The sequence below is a fragment of the Eschrichtius robustus genome, chromosome 13 (assembly GCF_028021215.1).
Source record: "Eschrichtius robustus isolate mEscRob2 chromosome 13, mEscRob2.pri, whole genome shotgun sequence".
Taxonomy (NCBI): Eukaryota; Metazoa; Chordata; class Mammalia; order Artiodactyla; family Eschrichtiidae; genus Eschrichtius; species Eschrichtius robustus.
The window spans coordinates 15,950,850-15,969,591 of NC_090836.1; the positions used below are offsets into that span (position 1 = coordinate 15,950,850).

General features: G+C 38.7%; 1 pseudogene; it reads left to right on the forward strand.

The window, feature by feature from the left end:
- The first annotated feature begins 16,196 nt into the window (after positions 1 to 16,196).
- Positions 16,197 to 16,878, forward strand: LOC137775758 (phosphorylase b kinase regulatory subunit beta pseudogene; annotated as a pseudogene).
- Positions 16,879 to 18,742: the final 1,864 nt, after the last annotated feature.

The window sequence follows — 18,742 nt, forward strand, 5'->3', positions numbered from 1 at the left end:
ATTAGAAATGAATTACAGGGGAATGATCATAAAAAACACAAACACATAGAGGCTAAACAATACGTTACTAAATAACCAAGAGATCACTGAAGAAATCAAAGAGGAAATCAAAAAATACCTAGAAACAAATGACAATGAAAACACGATGATCCAAAACCTATGGGATGCAGCAAAAGCAGTTCTAAGAGGGAAGTTTATAGCTGTACAATCCTACCTCAAGAAACAAGAAAAATCTCAAATAAACAATCTAACGTTACACTTAAAGGAACTACAGAAAGAAGAACAAACGAAACCCAAAGTTAGCAGAAGGAAAGAAATCATCAAAATCAGAGCAGAAATAAATGAAATAGAAACAAAGAAAACAAGACCAAAGATCAATAAAACTAAAACTGGTTCTTTGAGAAGATAAACAAAATTGATAAACCATTAGCCAGACTCATCAAGAAAAAGAGGGAGAGGACTCAAATCAATAAAGTTAGAAATGAAAAAGGAGAAGTTACAGCAGACACCGCAGAAATACAAAGCATCCTAAGAGACTACTACAAGCAACTCTAGGCCAATAAAATGGACAACCTGGAAGAAATGGACAAATTCTTAGAAAGGTATAACCTTCCAAGACTGAACCAGGAAGAAATAGAAAATATGAACAGACCAATCACAAGTAATGAAATTGAAACTGTGATTAAAAATCTTCCAACAAACAAAAGTCCAGGACCACATGGCTTCACAGGTGAATTCTATCAAACATTTAGAGAAGAGCTAACACCCATCTTGCTCAAACTCTTCCAAAAAATTGCAGAGGAAGGAAAACTCCCAAAACTCATTCTATGAGGCCACAATCACCCTGATACCAAAACCAGACAAAGATACTACAAAAAAAGAAAATTACAGACCAATATCACAGATGAATATAGATGCAAAAATCCTCAACAAAATACTAGAAACAGAATCCAACAACACATTAAAAGGATCATACACCATGATCAAGTGGGATTTATCCCAGGAATGCAAGGATTCTTCAATATATGCAAATCAATCAATGTGATACACCATATTAACAAACTGAAGAAGAAAAACCATATGATCATCTCAATAGATGCAGAAAGAGCTTTCAACAAAATTCAACACCCATTTATGATAAAAACTCTCCAGAAAGCGGGCAGAGAGGGAGCCTACCTTAACATAATAAAGGCCATAAATGACAAACCCACAGCAAACATCATTCTCAACAGTGAAAAACTGAAAGCATTTCCTCTAAGATTAGGAACAAGTCAAAGTTGTCCACTCTCACCACTATTATTCAACATAGTTTTGGAAGTCCTAGCCATGGCATTCAGAGAAGAAAAAGAAATAAAAGGAATACATATTGGAAAAGAAGAAGCAAAACTGTCACTGTTTGCAGATGACATGATACTATACATAGAGAATCCTAAAGATGCCACCAGAAAACTCCTAGAGCTAATCAATGAATTTGGTAAAGTTTCAGGATACAAAATTAATGCACAGAAATCTCTTGCATTCCTATATGCTAATGATGAAAAATCTGAAAGAGAAATTAAGGAAACACTCCCATTTACCATTGCAACAAAAAGAAGAAAATACCTAGGAATAATCCTACCTAGGGAGACAAAAGACCTGTATGCAGAAAACTATAAGACATTGATGAAAGAAATTAAAGATGACACAAACAGATGGAGAGATATACCATGTTCTTGGATTGGAAGAATCAATATAGTGAAAATGACTATAGTACCCAAAGCAATCTACATATTCAATGCAATCCATATCAAATTACCAATGGCATTTTTTACAGAACTAAAACAAACAATCTTAAAATTTGTATGGAGACACAAAAGACCCCAAATAGCCAAAGCAGTCTTGAGGGAAAAAAGCAGAGCTGGAGGAATCAGACTCCCTGACTTCAGAATATACTACAAAGCTACAGTAATCAAGACAATTTGGTACTGGCACAAAAACAGAAATATAGATCAATGGAACAGGATAGAAAGCCCAGAGATAAACCCACGCACCTATGGTCAACTAATCTGTAACAAAGGAGGCAAGGATATACAATGGAGAAAAGACAGTCCCTTCAATAAGTGGTGCTGGGAAAACTGGACAGCTCCATGTAAAAGATGAAATTAGAACACTCCCTAACACCATACACAAAAATAAACTCAAAATGGATTTGCGACCTAAATGTAAGACCGGACACTATAAAACTCTTAGAGGAAAACATAGGAAGAACACTCTTTGACATAAATCACAGCAAGATATTTTTTGATCCATCTCGTAGAGTAATGGAAATTAAAACAAAAATAAACAAATGGGACCTAATGAAATTTAAAAGCTTTTGCACAGCAAAGGAAACCATAAACAAGATGAAAAGACAACCCTCAGAATAGGAGAAAATATTTGCAAATGAATCAACGGACAAAGGATTAATCTCCAAATTATATAAACAGCTCATGCAGCTCAATATTAATAAAACAAACAACCCAATCCAAAAATGGGCAGAAGACCTAAATAGACATTTCTCCAAAGAAGACATACAGATGTCCAAGAGGCACGTGAAAAGCTGCTCAACATCACTAATTGTTAGATAAATGCAAATCAAAACTACAATGAGAATACCTAGAAACAAATGACAATGGAGATACAACGACCCAAAACCTATGGGACGCAGCAAAAGCAGTGCTAAGAGGGAAGTTTATAGCAATACAAGCCTACCTCAAGAAACAGGAAACATCTCGAATAAACAACCTAACCTTGCACCTAAAGCAATTAGAGAAAGAAGAACAAAAAAACCCCAAAGCCAGCAGAAGGAAAGAAATCATAAAGATTAGGTCACAAATAAATGAAAAAGAAATGAAGGAAACAATAGCAAAAATCAATGAAACTAAAAGCTGGTTCTTTGAGAAGATAAACAAAATTGATAAACCATTAGCCAGACTCATCAAGAGAAAAAGGGAGAAGACTCAAATCAATAGAATTAGAAATGAAAAAGGAGAAGTAACCACTGACACTGCAGAAATACAAAAGATCATGAGAGATTACTACAAGCAACTCTATGCCAATAAAATGGACAACCTGGAAGAAATGGACAGATTCTTAGAAATGCACAAACTGCCGAGACTGAACCAGGAAGAAATAGAAAATATGAACAGACCAATCACAAGCACTGAAATTGAAAGCGTGATTAAAAACCTTCCAACAAACAAAAGCCCAGGACCAGATGGCTTCACAGGCGAATTCTATCAAACCCTTAGAGAAGAGCTAACACATATCCTTCTCAAACTCTTCCAAAATATTGCAGAGGGAGGAACACTCCCAAACTCATTCTACGAGGCCACCATCACCCTGATACCAAAACCAGACAAAGATGTCACAAAGAAAGAAAACTACAGGCCAATATCACTGATGAACATAGATGCAAAAATCCTCAACAAAATACTAGCAAACAGAATCCAACAGCACATTAAAAGGATCATACACCATGATCAAGTGGGGTTTATCCCAGGAATGCAAGGATTCTTCAACATACGCAAATCAATCAATGTGATACACCATATTAACAAATTGAAGGAGAAAAACCATATGATCATCTCAATAGATGCAGAGAAAGTTTTCGACAAAATTCAACACCCATTTATGATAAAAGCCCTGCAGAAAGTAGGCATAGAGGGAACTTTCCTCAACATAATAAAGGCCATATATGACAAACCCACAGCCAACACTGTCCTCAATGGTGAAAAACTGAAACCATTTCCACTAAGATCAGGAACAAGACAAGGTTGCCCACTCTCACCACTATTATTCAACATAGTTTTGGAATTGTTAGCCACAGCAATCAGAGAAGACAAAGAAATAAAAGGAATCCAAATCGGAAAAGAAGAAGTAAAGCTGTCACTATTTGCAGATGACATGATACTATACATAGAGAATCCTAAAGATGCTACCAGAAAACTCCTAGAGCTAATCAGTGAATTTGGTAAAGTAGCAGGATACAAAATTAATGCACAGAAATCTCTTGCATTTCTATACACTAATGACGAAAAATCTGAAAGTGAAATTAAGAAAACACTCCCATTTACCATTGCAACAAAAAGAATAAAATATCTAGGAATAAACCTACCTAAGGAGACAAAAGACCTGTATGCAGAAAATTATAAGACACTGATGAAAGAAATTAAAGATGATACAAATAGACGGAGAGATATACCATGTTCCTGGATTGGAAGAATCAACATTGTGAAAATGACTCTACTACCCAAAGCAATCTACAGATTCAATGCAATCCCTATCAAACTACCACTGGCATTTTTCACAGAACTAGAACAAAAAATTTCACAATTTGTATGGAAACACAAAAGACCCCGAATAGCCAAAGCAATCTTGAGAACGAAAAATGGAGCTGGGGGAATCAGGCTCCCTGACTTCAGACTATATTACAAAGCTTCAGTAATCAAGACAGTTTGGTACTGGCACAAAAACAGAAATATAGATAAATGGAACAGGATAGAAAGCCCAGAGATAAACCCACACACATATGGTCACCTTATCTTTGATAAAGGAGGCAAGCATATACAGTGGAGAAAAGACAGCCTCTTCAATAAGTGGTGCTGGGAAAACTGGACAGGTACATGTAAAAGTATGAAATTAGAACACTCCCTGACACCATGCACAAAAATAAACTCAAAATGGATTAAAGACCTAAGTGTAAGGGCAGACACTATCAAACTCTTAGAGGAAAACATAGGCAGAACACTCTATGACATACATCACAGCAAGATTCTTTTTGACCCAGCTCCTAGAGAAATGGAAATAAGAACACAAATAAACAAATGGGACCTAATGAAACTTAAAAGCTTCTGCACAGCAAAGGAAACCATAAACAAGAACAAAAGACAACCATCAGAATGGGAGAAAATATTTGCAAATGAAGCAACTGACAAAGGATTAATCTCCAATATCTACAAGCAGCTCATGCAGCTCAATAACAAAAAAACGAACAACCCAATCCAAAAATGGGCAGAAGACCTAAATAGACATTTCTCCAAAGAAGATATACAGATGGCCTACAGACACATGAAAGAATGCTCAACACCATTAATCATTAGAGAAATGCAAATCAAAACTACAATGAGATATCATCTCACACCGGTCAGAATGGCCATCATCAAAAAATCTAGAAACAATAAATGCTAGAGAGGGTGTGGAGGAAAGGGAACACTCTTGCACTGTTGGTAGGAATGTAAATTGATACAGCCACTATGGAGAACAGTATGGAGGTTCCTTAAAAAACTACAAATAGAACTACCATACGACCCAGCAATCCCAATACTGGGCATATACCCTGAGAAAACCATAGGTCAAAAAGAGTCATGTACCAAAATGTTCATTGCAGCTCTATTTACAATAGCCAGGACATGGAAGCAACCTAAATGCCCATCGACAGATGAATGGATAAAGAAGATGTGGCACATATATACAATGGAATATTACTCAGCCATAAAAAGAAATGAAATGGAGGTATTTGTAATGCGGTGGATGGAGTTAGAGTCTGTCATACAGAGTGAAGTAAGTCAGAAAGAGAAAAACAAATACAGTATGCTAACACATATATACGGAATCTAAGGAAAAAAAAAAAAAAAAAAAAGGCCATGAAGAACCTAGTGGCAAGACGGGAATAAAGACACAGACCTACTAGAGAATGGACTTGAGGATATGGGGAGGGGGTGGGGTGAGATGTGACAGGGTAAGAGAGTGTCATGGACATATATACACTACCAAATGTAAAATAGATAACTAGTGGGAAGCAGCCGCATAGCACAGGGAGATCAGCTCAGTGCTCTGTGACCACCTAGAGGGGTGGGATGGGGAGGGTGGGAGGGAGGGAGACGCAAGAGGGAAGAGAAATGGGAACATATTGTATATGTATAACTGATTCACTTTGTTATAAAGCAGAAGCTAACACACCATTGTAAGGCAATTATACTTCAATAAAGATGTTAAAAAAAAAAAAAAAAAACTACAATGAGGTATCACCTCACACCGGTTAGAATGGGTATCATCAGAAAATCTACAAACGACAAATGCTGGAGAGGGTGTGGAGAAAAGGGAACCCTCTTGCACTTTTGGTGGGAATGTAAATTGATACAGCCACTATGGAGAACAGTATGGAGGTTCCTTAAAAAACGAAAAATAGAATTACCATATGACCCAGCAATCCCACTACTGGGCATATACCCAGAGAAAACCATAATTCAAAAAGACACATGCACCCCAATGTTCACTGCAGCACTATTTACAATAGCCAGGTCATGGAAGCAACCTAAATGTCCATCGACAGAGGAATGGATAAAGAAGATGTGGTACATATATACAATGGAATATTATTCAGCCATAAAATGGAATGAAATTGGGTCATTTGTAGAGACGTGGATGCATCTTGAGACTGTCATACAGAGTGGTGAGTCAGAAAGAGAAAAAAGAATATCGTATATTAACGCATATATGTGGAACCTAGAAAATGGTTCAGCTGAACCGGTTTGCAGAGCAGAAATCGACACAGAAGTAGAGAAGAAGCATATGGACACCAAGGGGGTAAAGCGGCAGGGGTGGGGGGTGGTGGTGGTGGGATGAATTGGGAGATTGGGATTGACACGTATACACTGATGGTGTACAAAATGGATGACTAATAAGAACCTGCTGTATAAAAAAATAAATAAAATTAAATTTTAAAGAAAAATCTGTGAACCTCAGTTTCTTCTTTCACACAGCAAGCATAGAAAGAAGAACCTCCCAAGTTTATTGTGAAGATTAGAGACAATTATTACATATAAAGTACCAGAAACAAAGTCTGCACTCAATAAATGGTAATATTGTTATTATATTTTGTTTAATTATTAATCATTCATCAACTGTTGATGGAGCATCAGCTATGTGACAAGCATATGATGGGTGGCGAGGATACAAAGATAAGCATATCCCTGCACTGCACTTTCTAAGATCTTATAGTCTATTAACTGCACTGTATTAAGTTCATCAGAGGAAAGTTACAGGTTTAGTAAGAAAGCCTAACAAGGACACCTTATTGAAATGCATGGTTGGGCTTCCCTGGTGACGCAGTGGTTAAGAATCTGCCTGCCAATGCAGGGCACACAGGTTCAAGCCCTGGTGCGGGAAGATCCCACATGCCGTGGAGCAACTAAGCCCATCTGCCACAACTACTGAGCCTGCGCTCTAGAGCCCGTGAGCCACAACTAGTGAGCCCACGTGCCACAACTAATGAAGCCCGTGCACCTAGAGCCCGTGCTCCGCAACAAGAGAAGCCACCGCAATGAGAAGCCCATGCGCCGCAACGAAGGGTAGCCCCCGCTCACTGCAACTAGAGAAAGCCCGCGCACAGCAACGAAGACCCAACACAGCCAAAAATAAATAAATTAAATAAACAAATAAATAAATAAATAAAATTTATTAAAAAAAAGAAATGCATGGTCTAGGATAGTTTCTCTGATAAACATTTAAACTGAGTCTGAAAAAGATAAGGAGGTATTAACCCGGTGAAGAATGCTGGAGAGATGGGTATGGACAGAGGAACAGCAGCATGAGACTGAAGCAGGAGAGGACTTGTACATTCTTAGAGCTGAAAGAAGGCTGCTGTGGCCTGGTCAGCAAGCAGGAGGGGTGTATAATAAGAGATTAAAAGATAAGCCTTGTGTTTTTCTTAATAGCTAGCCTAGAACCCCTATCCTGAGAGGCTAGGTATACAGTACTATGGCCGTGGTATGACCAATTGCCAACAATGTGCAAATACTACCTAGGAAATAGAAGTTAATGACCCATGAAGCAAATCATTTCCAAAAGGTGGTCCACAGGTTCGTGCCATGCTGTGAATAATAAATTTTAGTGCTTCGAGGTGAGGCAAGAAAAATGGGACAATGTAGAGAATTGTTAATAAATTCATTTGATTTTGAATTTTATAATTATGTCCTTACTAGTTTTTGTGAATAATAGTGATGATAGTCGGTTTTATTTTCAATGCCTTTACCTTGAAAAGTAGAAAGGTAGCAACTCTACTGCACCCCAGAAACTATTTTCATCTGACTTTGGGGTTTCTTCCTATGTTCTGTGATATATACAAGTCTAGGAACAATTGACTCAAAAGGCAACAGTGTCTAGATTGATTCTTACCTTAAATAGCTGACTATTTTGTAAGAGGCAGTAGTATAGAAGAAGCAGAAGTAGAGCCTCCTGCATCCTCAAGGTGAAGCTATTGAATCTTTGTTTGAAATTTTTGCTTATTAAAAAAAAATGTAATACATCAGGGACTGAAAATTCATATTCACATTCACACACATATAATATTCTTTATGTAGAAAATACATCAGGGAAACAGCACTGTAATTTTTCTGTGAAATATAAATGCCAAACACATGCATAATTTATACAACATAAAACCAACAGACCATGTAGGTTTGGTGTTTAATTATGATCCCTTGGTTCTTCCTGATGAGCACCATTAATCAGCCCAATCAGTGTCTGAAATGTCCTATTTCTGTCTACAGATAAATACCCAACTGGAGGTATTAAAAAAATTTTAATTGAAATGTACTTTTGTACAAAGCATTTCTCAGCCTAAATGTAATAACTGGAATTTAAAAGCAAATAATCAAATGATTGACAAAAACAGTAATATTTTTTTCTGAGATTTTTAGAGATATATGGAAAAGTATAATTTTAAGCATCTTGACCTTTTGCTCAAGCAAAACTTCCTCCTGTTTAATTAGTTTGTGATTCTTTTTTTTAAAAAAAAACCTCTAAAGTTGCTGCTTTAATACTGATAAACTTAGAAGGGACCTTCATGCTTTTATGTGATTGTGTATTAGAATATTCAGCCTGATGGATATCCAAAGGCTAGAACAATCTCTCAATGGTTTCACATTTTCTAACTCCCTCCACATTTTCAAAGAGAAATGAAATCTACTGGTAAGACAGGCTGTAAGCATTAAGGCTTAGATCTTGTTTTTCCTTTACAAATCTCATTCTACAGCTGCTCCACTACATTGCCATAACAACATGGATCTACGGAACATTTTCAAATGGCCTGAAGGGACATTTCCTGCATGGAGGCTACCAACATTTATAAGGTAAACATTGCCATTTGTTTCCTCAAAAGTAGATTGAAAACCTGATTTCAGCTCTACTCCTATCACACTAGAAGCAGCCTTGTCATTTGTTAAGATAGCCATTGTCTCCTCTCTAGTAGAAGAACAAGCTCAGTCACAGGCTTCTCCAAGTCTCATCCATCACGTTCCTCATGGCAGAGGCTGCTCCCATCAATCACTGTGCGCTCTCAATTCTCTCTGCCCTGTGATCCCTCTGGACAGTGCATTGCACTGTGCTGGATTCCAGGCTGCTTTACAAATATCATCTGGTAATTTCATCCATACGTATGTTTCAAATGCCAATTCGTTTATAAATTTGAAACAAAGCACTACTACTACTATTGCTCCTTATTTCCTAATAGTTTTATTCACTTTATATCCTTACTAACTGCTTGCAGGATAAATGGATAGACATCAATATAGCAGGGTGGTTAACAGCATGAACTTTAGGTTTGAATTAAGTTGGAGTCCTAGCTTCATCATCTGTTAGCTGTGAAACTTTGGACAAGTTATTTAAACTCTCTAAACCTTGGGTTCTTCATCCGCAAACCAGGGATGTTAGTACCTATTTTATAAGTTTCTTGTAAGGATGAAATGTTAGGATCATGGTAGGACAGGTATCTAATGCAAAATAAGGGCCTAAGAGATGTTTGTTTTTGTAGTCACTGTTTGTCCCACTCACTCGACAACTATTTTCTGAGCACCTACTATGTTCCTAGCATGTTCTAAAGGTTGAGTAATGAGTGGTGAATAAAAGAGACATGGTCTATGTACTCTATGGAGCTTACACCCTGGTGAGGGAGAGGCACAATAAACAAATCAGCATATAATTACAAATAGTGACAAAGGCTGAGAGAAAGACAGATGCTGTGATAGAGAACACCAGAGAAAGATGGGATAATCTGGAAGGGCTTCCCGGAGAAGGTTATCTTTAAACTCCGACCTGAAAGATGAGGAAAATACCCAGTGAAGAGTGGGAGAAGGCAGAGGACAGAGGCTGAGTGGGAAAGCACTATGAAGTAGGTCGAGGGTCTGGAGCACGCTTAGTAAGAAGTATTGATCAGCCTGAAAGAGTTTCAGAAGCCAGAAAAGGCAGAATCTTGTAGGACATGGGAAGAAGCTTGGATTTTACTCTAAATTCAATAGGAAACTATTGAGAAGTTTTAAGGAGGAGAGTGGCATGATCTGATTTCTGTTTTTAGGAAATTACTCTGGTTATCATGTGATAATTTGGAAAAATGCAACAGAAGTGGATGGACAAGTTAGGAAGCTGTTGCAATAGTCCAGGAAGGAGATGATGGCGACTTGGACTTAGTGGCAGGGGTGCCAGTAGAATCAAATCTCACCATGATATTGACTGGGGGAGGGAGGTGTTGTGGTTGACTTCAATTTCTTCCTTTCACTCCTATAACTATCACCAGCCAGCCTTTAGGCACCCAAAACAGGGTGTAGCAGAATAATAATTTTAGATGTTTACATTAAATATTCTCTTGTAGTTATTCGGTTATTTTCTAGCAACCTTCTCAGAAACTTACTCAACACATTTTCCCATTTACATCAGTATTCCCCAAATCCTGCAATAAGACTTAAGGAAAAGTAAAAATGCTTCATCATCATGAAAACTTTACTCTTTAGCACCAAGCTGAGATGCTGGTAATCTGTGAAGCCTTGTTTTAATCCCATCCAATGCAACAAAAATTACTGAGCCTCGCCTCTATGAAATTTGTTTTTTGCCTTACCTGGAAGCCTCAAGGATTCTCTACATAATTTATTTTGCTTCAAATTTATATGTGCCTACTTTCATTCCCTTATAAACAACACCAACAGATGGTATGGAATATTTGGGTGCATAATGATTAAGCCTGAATTTGGTGAGAACTCAAAGATTAAGGTTAATCTTAGCAAAACAAGTAATCCACTGCCAGGACTTTAAAGTGTTTAATGATTTATATCAAAAGAACACCTATGGAAGCACACCATGTGACTTGCAGATCTCCGTTTAAAACCATATATACCTGAAATAAGAATCCGCGTACATTCACCCACAAACACTATCTCAACACCATGAAAGAAATGGGTGACTCCATCTTTCTGTGTTAGGGTAGATTCTGAAACTAATCTCAATCACCACTTGATGCATGTTCCGTCAAAATGCAGGCCACCAAGGTGTGCAATACATTCTGGCTATTTAAACATCTTTATGGGATTTTTCTCAACAAGTGGGAGCAAGGCAATTCTTCTACTCTTACTATGTGTAGAAAATAGTTAACAGGAGGATACTTGAGAAAATATCACAGGGTCATTTCATTGTCCCATAGCTCAGCATGCTGTAGTTTGAAACAACCAAAGATCCAATTCATCCTATCTGTTGTAGTCCCAGAACTACCTTTTTAAAGAAAATTTTATATCTAAAATCAGAAAACTCAGCCTTAAAGTAATTCAACCCAGATTAGGCAATTTTGATAGCAGAGAAGAGAAAACAAAAACACTGAAGACAGCATAGCATGTCGTCCAGAAAGATGAGATGTGGGTGTGGAACCAGACTAGGGGCAGCAACACAGAATGATGAAGCATTTGGAAGAGGAGATGGAGTGGGAGAATTCCAGAATTCCAAAGAAAAGTTTTATCTAATAATTAAAATGGCATCCACCAGTTATCAAGCATATGCCAAGGGCCAGACACTATACTAGACACTTCATGAATTTCATCTCTAATTCTTGCAGTAACTCTACAAGGCAGGTCTTAAGTATTCTCATTTTTTGACGAGGAACCAAATCTTCGTAAGGTTATACACCAGGCTTAACATTCCTCAGCTAGGAACTGCAGAGCCAGAATTTGATGTCATTTCTATCCATCTGTAAAGACCAGAACTGCCTGGTAGGGTTGTTCAACCTACACAACCCTACACAATGGTCCTGTTAAAGCCCACCTCTTTCCACAAAAATACATTTTCCAAAGTTTAAGTTTTAAACACTGACATTTAGAAGCCCTAAGCTCAAAACTGCAGTCCTAAGGTGAACTTGAGAAGCCCCAAGCATTTTTGATGGAAGGAAGACCATATTGACACATTTTCAGAAATATGGCAGAGTAGTTCAGGGAAAGTCTGACAGGGAGACCAAGGTGGCACATGACAAATGGATTCTGGGTGATCTATTTTGAGCAAAATTCGGGGAGAAGAGGATGTGGAACTGCACATAGTGGCTGACTTTATGAAGAGTGTGGCAGATATTGGCAATTGCCCTCTTATTTCTTTTAGGAACAGAACCCCCGAGTTTTAGCTGGGTTTAGCTGTTCAGCTAGATGCTTTCCCAGGCTCCTTGGCAGCTAGGTTCCAACCAGTGGAGTTTCTGGTTGACATCTGTCGGATTAAAAACAAATCTGGACTTTATTCGAAAGGATTATTGAGAAGCATTGGGGAGGGATGATGGCAATGGGAGGGAAGAGAACTACTACAGCAGGGAGAACACTCTGACCACATGATCCGCATGTGTCAGGCAAAATGGGTTTCTTCCACCAAGAGGAGGAAACAAGGCTAGACAGAACCAGGTGCGGGGAAGTGGGATGAAAGGGTGGCAAAGTCAGACAGCAGATCAAAGAATGTTTCACCCTGAGTCCAGCCCATTTTCTGGGAGACCCTTAACGAGGGGCTGTACCCCGGCTCAGGCTGAGGGCAGGCCAAACTTCAAGGGGCTCAAGGGAAGGAGAAAATCTTAACCAAAGCTTGGTTAATAAATATTTTGTTCCCAGTGATCAGTGGGGACCAAACCATTCTGCTAATCAGTTAGGAAGCAAAGAACGGGAATTTGGAGGGTCTGTGTCTGGTCTTGTCATACACAAACAAGAGCGGCATCTTGAGTCTTTTCTAAATCATGGGTAAGTGTGGTTCTTTGCAGTAAGTTGTTTCCCGGAACACAAAGAGTAGGAGGGATTTCTTTAACCACTGCGGGTTTCCAGAATCACAGGGCTGTGGAAAAGTTCGACATGGTCCTAATCTTAAGAGGAATCTGCTTGCCTGTACTTCCTCTTTGGCCTGTTAGTGGTTGGAGCTTAGACATGGTGGTGATGAGTCACCCTAAGGGAGAGTATAACCTAAGATGGGAGGAACCTGGGTGCCTGAATGACTTTGTGGAACAGAGCTGTCAGCTTGCCCTGGTCAGCTCACCTACCTTTGGACTATTAGGAAAGAGAGAATTAAGCTTCTATCTAGTTTGCAACGTTTTATTTTTAAGTCTCCAAGTTGTAGCCACTTAGCGCATCCCCTCATGATTAAAAATAGTCCCTGCAAACGAGAAATTTTTCATGTGTTTTTGGCATCATGGTCAACCTGTAAGCATCATCTTCAAATATGAGAGATAATACTAAATGCAGAGCTCCCTTGCAAGTATCCATATTCTCATTAATGTATGAACACCTGAAGCATCAAAAATTCAATTTTGCTCTTCTTTTTCTATGTCACATAGGAAAAGAATTCCGTTTCAGTTCCTGAAATGCATTTAAAAACTTTCCACTCACCTAGCATTGGAACATAAAAAAAGGAAAATGCACTTATTTCTAACTAAATAATATATATTAATGTATGTATTTGTTATGCTATTGTTGGGGCTCTTAAAGAGTTGCTTAAAATGGCATAATGTTCTACCATTTGATTCAAATGGCCTTTAGGTCAGTAATGTACTCCTTAATTGGAAATGTGGGCATAGGAAGATACAGAAGTTTGACCAGTAGCGTTTAAAAGAACGAACTAATCGCTATCAACTATGTATCACTTCCTGTTAGACACTGTAATGCACCCATCAAAGACTGTTCCCAAAGGTAGCACCCACATGATGTACTTTGCTAATTGAACAATTACATGTATGCCCATTGCTAGTGGCACAGCTTGTCAAATTCCAAAGATCTTTCCTTTCTTATTTAAATTTCTCAAGCAGTCCTAATAACGTAAGTAAGAGTTATCGATTAGTCTCCGTTCCTCTAGTGAAAAAAGAGTCCCATATCAAAACTGCCTAGGAAGGCTGTTTGTTCAATTTAATCTAAACAAAGAATTGGGTAAGAGCACTCACTGCAGCCTCTTTGATTCACTGGATCATTGAATTCACTGTCTCAGTTGAGTTCTTAATGATTTTCAAACACATTTTGGAGAAGTTACCTATCCTAGCAAAAAATGAGCTTTTACGATTTTAATTCCCTGCATCTCCTCTGTATTTTATGTGTGACTTTAATATGCTGTGAAATTATTCCAAATCTTTATTGTCCATTGTTCCCTTTTTAAAAACAGGTCCAGAACAAACATGAGACAAGCAACCAAATATACGGCATCGTTTTTCACCTAAATACTCAGAGTTTCAAAAGCATTCTTTCCTCTCCCAAGCCACCCCTTCTCCTCGTGGCTTCTGAAAAGTTCTACTTAAATGGATAAGCTCCCCACTGGGGACATTATCAATTAAGAACTTCTGCTCCAGCCTTTGCACTTTGCAGTAATTCAACAATCTTTTATATGTTAAAAACAATCTCAGGCTTCCCTGGTGGCGCAGTGGTTGAGAGTCTGCCTGCCAATGCAGGGGACGCGGGTTCGAGCCCTGGTATGGGAAGATCCCACATGCCGCGGAGCAACTGGGCCCGTGAGCCACAACTACTGAGCCTGCGCGTCTGGAGCCTGTGCTCCGCAACGAGAGGCCGCGATAGTGAGAGGCCCGCGCACCGCGATGAAGAGTGGCCCCCGCTCGCCGCAACTAGAGAATGCCCTTGCACAGAAACGAAGACCCAACACAGCTAAAAATAATAAAATAAATAAATAAATAATAATAAAAAAATAAAGAATTCCTTTAAAAAAAAAAATCTCACTTCCAAGATTTGGTGTTTCTTGCTAATGCAAAACAACACTGGAAAAGGTCATCCTTTTTTCTATAGTGGAACCAACAAAGGAGAAGGGCACTAAGCCTTAAGAAATTCACTAAAACCTTTTTTCCTTTTCATTCAAGCTTAAAACCTTACCTATCATTACAAAATGAAACAGAAATTTACCAGTCATTAGACTGAATTTGCTGATAAATAAGTACTTTTCTGCTTTTGAAAATCCTTTACAAAAAAGATTAACAAAAGCAGTTCCTATCAAGATGATTATTGTACATGCTTTTGCTTTTTAAGAGAAACCAATTTCCCATGTTCTTACTTTGATGGGCTAATGCTAAACTCCACAAGAAGAAATCTTTTGGAAACGTGGACATAACCTGGGTTAGACATACTCCAGTGCTTTTCTCAGATGTTCTGGGTCCTTTCTTAAACATTCTAGGTTTGGTATGCAATATGAAACGCAATTGGGTAAAGGACAGTTCGAAGTTCCTTTGTATGTGCTGTTCAAAAAATAAGTTTACAAAGTCAAAAGTCAGTGCAGTGTGTGTATGCAATAATTTTGTATGTCTGTGTGACAAACCTGTACACATTGGTCGGCTACTGTTACCTGCTTTCTCTCCAGCACCTGTTTAACACAGCATAACGTGGTAGATACTCAATAAAAGATTACTGAATTGAAAGGATGGTTGACGTGTAACAAAGATTACATATAACCCTTAGCTTAAAATGCCTACTTTTTTAAACAACTGATTCTCAAAAAAAAAGTGAATACGAGATTGATTGCTAAATTACTGAATACCTGTAAAGGAGTGTTTAACCTACTCCAACCTACACAATATGTCGACGGGATGTGAACACGCTTAATTAGCTGCATCCATTGGACAAGTTTCCCTACCTCACTGAGATCACCGTCTCCCTCTTAAAATAGAATATTGGATGCTCCGGAGGCCGCGGAGACAGGTCGAAGCTCGCCGTCGCGATAACTTCCGGCTGGTGCGCCTCCCGACAGTGTCGTGCGGGGCGGGGCCTGCCGGGCGGAGCAGATCGCGCGATGTTTGCGCTCGTGGCCAAAGTGAGCTGGAAGGTCTTGGAGCGAAGACCGTTCACCCAATGCTCAGTTTTGCAAACTGCTATAGTTTAGGCTGCGACGCTTATGATTAGAGTCAACAATTTGCAATGGCCAGCTCACCTGATGCATTCTTAAGGTATGGCTTCTCCACCAGCTTTCTTAAAAGTCTGGCTCACTTTGAACCTCTTAAAAGCATTAATCTTCCGAGACCTGATAATAAAACTATGGGATAAATTGGATCACTATTACAGAGTTGTCAAGTAACATTGCTGCCCTATCAAAGTCCAACCACAGGTCTCTTTCCCACTAAAACATGTGGCGATGATCAGGCCAAGATCCATGACAGTCTGTACTGTGCTAAGGGGCTTGGCTCTTGCATACAGGCGCGTTGATGAGGACAAGGGAAGGACCCATGAGCTGGAGCATTCGACCGTAAAATGTATGAGAGGAATTCTCTACTGCTATGTGCGTCAGGCCCATAAGGTCCAGCAGTTTAAGCAGGATCCACTCCCAACGTGTCTTTACTCTATCTTCAAGGCAAAGACAGGGGATGAGATCCTCTCCTATGAGGAATATGGTCATCTTCAGATAAATGCAGTGCCATTCTATCTCCTTTACCTTGTGGAAATGATTTCCTCAGGACTCCAGATTATCTATGACACTGATGAGGTCTCTTTTATTCAGAACCTTTTATTTTGTGTAGGAAGCACTTACTGTGCACCTGACTTTGGTGTCTGGGAAAGAGGAAGCAAATATAATAATGGCAGCACAGAGTTGCATTCGAGGTAATTTGCTGATTTATCAGTGTTTTTGTTTTTGTTTTAATTTAAATGTGTGGAATTTGAATATGAATAAAAATCAAAGTACTAGATTGGAAAACATAAAAATAAAAAATAAAACGGAACTAATATTAATGATGACAATTAAATCAGACAACGCACACATTGTGCCCAGCATTGCACCAGGCATGTAGTAGATACCCATTAGATGGTAATAATTATTTTGTTTTACAAGAGTGAAAAGAAGAGTTTATTCTACCTGGTGACTCTGTTCTGATTCTGAGGGAAAGTAGCAAATTTTTATAATATGTATGAACTTTTCATCTTATGTATAAACGTTGCCTTCTCTCTCCTCTTTTTTTAGAAGAATGGGATAGAGGGCTGACCAGTACCTGGAAAGAAAACAGCTGCATCCTTACACCTGACCTTCCAGGATACCCCCTCCCTCATCATTGCCACCTCTATTGCTTTTGTCTGATTTCTGCATGTTGATCTCGATTTGTCTTGGGTCTGCATGGAGCCACCTGCAGGGCTTTTGTTTCTCCACCTATTGAGTCTCCCTCTGAGTAGAAAAAAGAAAAGATTTCCAGAGTCTGGACAAGAACATTTTCTTAAGTACCTAACAATAAAAGGGGCATGAAACTATTTACCAACTTCACTTAAATCCGGTAAAATTGCCATTTACAGGGTGTTGCGTTAAGTTGATTGCTTTCCTTTCTCTAAATAAAGACTTAAATTTCAGCTCACAGGAAAAAACTGATACCAAGAGAAGCCGCTGGTGAAATGATACAAGCAGCCCCGGACGGGGGAATGTTAGAGGCAGGGTGGGGAGGAAAACAAAACTTGAACCAAAACCTTCACCGCATGTTTCATTTTAGAGTAATAATTAATCAAAAACAAACTAAATGTCAAGTTTCCTTGGATTATTATTCTCCCGGTCACAAGGCCACTTTTCATTGTTTCTCGGCGTGATCCTGAATAGAGATATTGTACAGCCCACATTAGGGAGAGAAACTAGTTGCTCTCAACTCTGACCACAGATGTAAAATAACAGCCTCTGTTATTCTTTCAGAAGTTTTGACTTCATTTTTTCTGGGAACTATAAAAAGAAATCTTTTTTGTTGCTACAGTTTTGCTGTGCTAGATGCTTTGTATTGCTTCCCTTCAGTCTGGTCTTAGGAGATGAGCTTTATCCTTCATACCTATTAGCAAAGAAAAGTGTCTTAGAATGCCTACACAAAAGAATTATTTTGTAGAGGTGCCCGGCCATAGGTTTATATTCATTCCTGGTTCCTCAGGTGATCTATCACGCATAACAAATTTTTTGAAGAGATTAGAAAAAAGATGGTGAGACTAAAGAAGAATTTGTAAGTTCACTGTATCCAATAACCCAAGAAGAACTTTAAAAGAAAAAAAAAAAAACATTCAGAGAGACAAAGTGGTTTCTAAAATAAACAAACAAGGATCTGCCTTAATAAAGTGGTTGACAGCTTCTCTCCCTCTTTTCCAGGCTCAGCCACCAGCAACAGACAAAAGGCCTCGTTTGCACAGCTGTTGCCCAGAGAACTGAACAAAGCCTGAAACTTTAACTTGAATTTGAAAAAAAAAAAAGTCAACTGACAATAAAAGCACAGATATCAGGGAAGTCAACAAAGAGGCAAAAAACTTTGTGAGGTCAGGAAGAAGAATTTTCTAAAAGGTAAATTTCCTGGGAGCTTGAAGGAAACTGGAAATTGGAGTCTGATACAGGCACGGGGGCTGAGCTCTGGAAGCTCCCATCCCCGCACAGCCACCAGAGTGAAGATCACAACAGCAGGGAGAAATCCATTGCCCAGGATGGTGGAGCAGAAAAGGCCACAATTTCTTCAGAGCTC